The sequence below is a fragment of the Geospiza fortis genome, unplaced genomic scaffold, assembly GCF_000277835.1.
Source record: "Geospiza fortis unplaced genomic scaffold, GeoFor_1.0 scaffold55, whole genome shotgun sequence".
Classification (NCBI taxonomy): Eukaryota; Metazoa; Chordata; class Aves; order Passeriformes; family Thraupidae; genus Geospiza; species Geospiza fortis.
The window spans coordinates 4,708,617-4,715,042 of record NW_005054308.1 but is presented as its reverse complement, the minus strand read 5'-3'; the positions used below and the strand labels follow the sequence as shown (position 1 = coordinate 4,715,042).

General features: G+C 43.5%; 1 protein-coding gene across 1 annotated transcript in view; it reads left to right on the top strand.

Moving 5' to 3' along the window:
• The first annotated feature begins 4,001 nt into the window (after positions 1-4,001).
• The window catches only part of NME5 (NME/NM23 family member 5), an 11,386-nt gene continuing 8,961 nt past the window's right edge, over positions 4,002-6,426 (top strand). The window contains exon 1 of the mRNA XM_031055261.1: positions 4,002-4,062. The gene's annotated coding sequence lies outside the window, so the exon portion shown is untranslated. The remainder of the gene's footprint in view (positions 4,063-6,426) is intronic.

Below are 6,426 nucleotides of genomic sequence, written 5' to 3'. Positions count from 1 at the left end.
CGCGGCGGAGCGGGCCCGCGGTTCCGCACGGAGGGTCCGGCTGCGGCCGGAGCACTGGGCTGTACTCCGAGTGCCGCCCTGCTTCAGCCCGAGGTGTGTTACGGGCACTGAGTCAGTTACTCCAGGAGCAGAGGTTTGCTTAATGATTCCAGCTCTGCTGGTTTTGCAACCGAGCGGGGCCAGAGTTTGTTGTTTTTAAACTTAGGTTTGGATATTACATAACTCGGGGCTGGAGCGCTGAGCACGTGCCCGGGCCTTAATTCCTTTTGCCCAAGGATATGTCAGCCTTGTTGGCAGAGTTGTGGGTGAGGAGTCCAGAAGGCAACTGCTCCCTGTAACCAGACATTATTTTATGGTATAAAGCTCCTAATGTCCTGTTTGTCCACGCCAAAGGGGCAGATTTTGCCTTCTAGATACACAGGTAAAGTTTACACATCTTTAAATAAAACTGAAAGTTAAGCCCCTTGCTTGTGGGCAAAAAGTAACAATTATTACCTAACTTACTGCAGTAATGAGTGCACACGTTAATGCTCCACCCTCTGTCAAGTATGGCTTGTGGCTCAATTTAATCTGCTGTTAAAACTCAGGAGTGCCCACAGCCACTTGTGAATTGAAACAGTGGAGAAACATTTTAAGTGATCTGGTCTGGCTCATGAATTGTCCTTCAGCTGAGCTGCTTTTAGAACAGTTTTTATCCTAAATGCAGTAGATCAGAATTCATCTTTAGGGATGCCTGTCTCAGCGTAGGCTACTGACAGGGTAGGGTATGCTATGCATAAACTCCCAACCACAACTTCTGGCTGAACTTCACAAAAAAATGTTCTGTGAAGTCAGGGCAGTAAAGACAGTAGAGCAGGGCCAGTCCACTTGAAAGTTGTAATGTCCTCAGGACAGGTTGTAGTTGTTGCCTGATAGAGATGCTCATCTTTATGAGAACATATTTTTATATTGTTTCCTTGTATTGAACTTTTAATTGAATGTTAGAAGCAAAAAAAAATTTATAAGATACCATAATTTATACCATGTCAGAGGAGCTTTCCCCACACCCATCAAGGAGGCTTCTTGTGATTTTTCAAGCAGTTTTGGCTTAGATTTTAAACCCCTCAGGTCTGTACCAAAGAGATGTGGTTTGTGATTACAACCATCTGTCTGTCAGCTCAGTGCATTCCCTCAGCCTGTGCAGATAGCCTGCCTAGTGGGGAAATACCACACCTTTGTTTAAGTCACAGGAGCCAAGGCCATGCTGAGGCTGCAGGGCTGAAGTGGTGAATGCCACTGCCCTGATTCCCTGCCCACCTTTTCTTTTGCAGCCTTTTGTGCACGCAGCTGTGGCAGGTGACTGCAGAAATGCATCTGTGCTGAAGTTACAAGTTTACAGACCAGAGCCTGAGAGTAAAATGAAACTTGCAGCACTTGGCATTGGTCTGAGAGGCTCAGCTGATGGACATAACCTGAGTGCTCTGGATTATATATTCATAACTTCATTTTCTTGCAAGATTCACTGCCCATAACATCTGCTTTGTATTTCATCAAGTCTTGCTAAGAATGTGAATGACTGTCATCTCAATAGGACTTCTGCATACATTTCCCTTTGCTTTCTCTTCTCTTTTTATTTCTCCAGTTCTCTTTTTTGCTTTGCTGAACCTGTCTCATCCTTCCCTACCACTGGCACTTAGTTAAATGTTTTCCTGTTTCTGACTAACAGTGCTTTCTTTAAAGCCATGCTCATTTCCAACTGCTCATTTCTCCTGCTCAGGTCCCTCTCCATCTCCCACCCTGGCAATTCCCATTCCAGCAGGCCCCAGTTGGCAGGGCTCTCTGTGATTCCCAGTTGTCCCAGGCTGATTAAACCTTTGGAGTCCCATATCCAAGAGCAGGATAACCATGTGGTTGTAGACTGCCTAAGCAGCCTGGTTTGAGAACTGAGACTGGCCCAACCAACAGAGTCATTCTTTATGCATCTAGACATCAAGGACTGAGAAACTTGAGAATATGGGTTGTTGTGATTATTTTTTGTCTCACCAGGCCCCATCATGCCACAGGTAATTTTAAAGAATTCCTCTGGGCTGTGACTTGGGTTTTGGTCTTGCTTTTCACTCCCCACTCAAAGCCTGTGGTTAATCAAAGAAAAGTACACACATACCTTCTTGGGTGGTAATTCTCCCTATATGACACATTTACTGCTGAGAAAAAAAACTCTATCATTGTTTGCCATTTTTTAATCCTGTAATTGCTATGTTTACTCATGGGGTTGACTGAAATTCCACTGAATTTTACTTGCATATGGGCCTTCTGATCTTGGGTCTAATTCTGCTGTTCTATCACACTTGCAGTTTATGCCAAGCCCTGCCCTTGCTGTCTGTTCATATGAGTTTTGTCCCATACCTATCTTCATTACCTCCTTCTTTTTCTTGGTCACCCTCTCTATTTCCTCATTATTTACCTTCTGTTGATTTTTCTAGCTTCTCTTCTAAAAAAGAAACGAGAGAGAGAGAAACAACATACCATCCACTGCCTTAAAAGTTGGTGTGATTTCTGTTTCCCACATCCCATGCCTGTCTTGTCTAAGTTGATTGTATCTCAGGTCACAGACTGCCTACTCTACACCAAACACCACATTATATGAAACTTCTGTCTGGGTTAGTCTTTATGCACAGCATAAGTAAATACATTTTAATAATAATAATAACAACTATGCAAGTAATCCCATATATTTTAATGATGAGACTGCATGTAATGGCTCAAAATAAGTATGGCAAAAAGGATTCCTTATGCTACAATAAATTAAGATGAATAGAAGATGTCTTTAAGTAGACATTGACAATATATCTTTAAAAAAGCATTATTTAACCAATTGCCTCTTTTAATTTGTTAGATAAAAGATTTTTACTGGTTTATTAATACATTCATTTCTTCATTGTGGTAGGATCACAGTGACTACTTGTCTCTGAGCTTGGTGGCCTCAGGGATAATCCAAGCAAGCATTATTTAAACATCGTGTAGAACAATGAAGCAGCAAACACACACAAGTGTTTCTGCTCCAAAGTTTAGGTGAAATCCTGATATCTATATGCAGTATTTATATAGAATATTGTCAGCACAAGGTGGGATGAAGCAGGAAGGTGTTTATCTGAAAGGGCAGTAGTGGGATTCAGTTGTAGGGCTGCAGGAAACAGGAGGTGTCTTCACAGAGTGAAAGAAAAGGTACATTGGGGTGTTGAGCTGTGAAATTGGAGGGAAGGGAGGGGAATCAAGGACAGTGCTCACCAATGCTCCTGCAGAAAAAGGAAACACAAGGGAAGAAGGGATTGACAAGCCAAGCTGAAACAGTGACTGGAGAAGCGAAAAGTGAGAAAAACTGCAAAAACAGCTGAGACATGAGCTAGATATGCTAAATATGACTGAAGGGCAAACAAGAGATTGGTTTAAGATGGATTGAGAAGTTTTCAGATAAGAGGAAGCAAAACCAAGTTGGATGGGGATTTAGGGTAGAACCCAACAAGAGACAAAGAGATGTGACTGGAAGAACCTGTCAGGTGACAAGAGGCACTTACACCAAAGGCACTTTTTTCCCTTCTTTTTTTTTTAATGATAAAAGAGACAGGCATATCTCTGTGGGTGCCAGGAATCAGAGCAGACTGAATGACTAAAGCTGTGAACAAATGAAGGAGTGAGTGTTGGGAAGATCAGGAAATGAAATGGGGTGAAGTTATCAGGGCAAGTGATGGAGTTACAGAAGACATGTTGATAAGATTTTTGTTACTGCCACTTAGAGACTTGTAGACAGAGAAAGCATGAAGAGAATATTTTATCACTTTTATCTTTACAGAAAATGGTGAGATAACAAGTAGAGGAAAACGGACAGGAAGGCTTGACAAGGGTTAAGCAGCAGCAATGAAAAGCTCCCTGGGATTACAAGCGTGCAGATGAGCTGCAGAAGGAGAATTGTTTAGTTGTAGAGAAGGCAGAAATGGAGAGAGCAGGCATGTGGGAAAGGAAGTTGCCTTGATCACAGGATTTCCTGCACTGCAAGAGCCTGCATGGGTGGAGCAAGCAGTGAAGGTAAGCTGGTGCTGTGGGTAGGTATGACAGTTCATCATGAAAAGAAATAAAGAAAGAGAGCCCATGGTGGTGGAAAGTTGTATGTGTGGTGAGTGTATAGTTAGACCAATTGCTGCTGGAGCAAACACATTTTTCTCTACTTAATGTCAAAATGCAAACGAAGCTAAAAGATTTGGAAGCTTCATTTTTTATCAGTTTTACTAGTTGGTATTACTCCTTTAGCTTTTCTTATTTTCATAATTCTAGTTTTCTTTCCTTCATTTTTAACAGTCTGCAAGACATTAGTTTTTGCACCTTCTTGCACTATGAGAGGGCAAAGCTCTGAAATAATATTTTTCCTTAAAATGTTTCTTATCTGGTGTTGCTGGGATGTAAATGCACCTGCAGCAACAATCTTTTGGTGGTATATTCCATGCCAGCTAAAAATAAGTGAGGCAACTAAGGCTTGTTAAACCGCTTAACAGATAAGATACAGCAGCCAGGCTGTGCCCTGAGAAGTGCTCAGAACCACAGTGGTTCACTGCATTGTAATTATAATTTTTGTTTTGTTTCTTTTCCTAAAAGCATATCTCTGGCCTACAGAGGTCATGGAAGGTGCTTCAGACCAGCCTTTTGGTTATCAGAAATATTATTTCAAGCTCTGTAAAGACAATAAACATAATGATATTAACACATTCTTTTAAGGTCAGGTTTATGGAATCCAAGGCTTTAGAGAAACCTTGGAGATCCTACTACTGTTGAGCAGCTTTGTTAGAGAGCACATAATGTCATTTTCTCTTAACGTGTGGGGCCACTTTAAATTTGTGCTTCTGCATTATTAAACCATCGTGGGAAGTGCAGCAGGAGGAAACCCGGGTAATTGGCTGCAGCTCCAGATGCAGCCGCTCGCTCATTGGAGAGAGGAGGATTCTCCCGTACTAAAATTAGACCATCCCCGCCCTCCAGAAATGCTTCTGGAAACAGCGAGGGGAGGAATTGTGACACAGGCTGGGCAGCCGGGGAGGGCAGGGGCTGTGGCAGCCCTGCTGCCAAACTGAGCCTGGGGCTGCTCTGGAAGGGGCTGCTGTGGGGTTCGTGTCCTGGGTGCCTGGAAAAAAATACACACAATAAAGAAACTGCAAGAGATTCGCGTTCACAGTGAAACACAAATATTAAATTCAACAATTCTTATGTAATAATAATTCTGAAGTGTTCATGCAGGCAGAGGAAGCCTTTGAACTGCTAAATTTAAGCAAGGGCTGTCAGACTTGTGCTCATTGACTTTGAAAAGAAATGTGTTGCTGAATTAACTCTGAACTAAACTAAAAAACTGGTGGACTCTTTCTATCAGCATTTCTTAAAAAATAAAACATGTTTATCTGTTATCTCTGTGAAGTTGCAGTGTTTACAATGTCTTCAAATGACATATTGAATAGGTTAAAGAAACAAATGCCATGTGCCCGTGTTGGTCAAGGAAAGCCTGTATCTAAATTTGTCTTGTGCACTTGGAACATTTATTTTTTAAGGTTATGAATAACAATGTCAGTCTTCGATTTTCAAATATATTTCAAGTTGTCTGCAAGGAAATACCTGCATATTTTCATTTCTTGTTTCTATATTATTCACATTACTCATGAAAAAGATTAGGGCAAAATGGGCTTTTCTTACACTAAACCCAGCTTTTGCTGTAAATTTGCTATTTCCTCACCTAACCAGGGTACATAATGTGAGCATCTCTGGCTCCAAATCCTAGGGGATTTTGCCTTTTTCAGTCTGATACCATTAAAATTTAACGCCCGCACACCTGTGTCTTCTCCGTGTCCTTTTGTCAGTGTCACCTCAAAGGTCTGAGTGCAGTTTTGGCTGAACTCGGCCGCGAGCCCCAGGTGTTCCAGCACCTGGGATCGCAGAGTTCAGTGAGCACACGGTGAGGAGAGGGGACGACGCGCAGGGAGAGAGGAGCAGGGCGGCGTTGGCAGCGCCGCAGTTATCGGGGCCGTTCCCCACCCACGCCCCGATAGCGCGGGGCCAGCTGGCCCGGCTCCACCGGGAGCGCCGGTAAACAAGCACGGGAGGTGACACCGGGGCACTACGGGTCATGGTGGATGGACAGTGGACACTGCACAGGCAATTCCTGCCAGCGGACAGCCCCAGCGAGCCGGGGAAATAGGGGATGTGTAGGCAGCAAACGCATTGGCACCATGGCGCGGTAAAAGTTGGGGAAAATCCCCAGAGAATGCGGCTCCCCAGCTCTGCTTAATGCCCAGCTCACGATGGTTTACTGCACGGAACAGTGAAGGTTCCCTATTCGTTGCACGTTTTTTGCCCCTTAACTGTGAAGTGGCGCGGGGAGCCGCTTTAATTGGCTCGCAGTGCCCAGAGCCA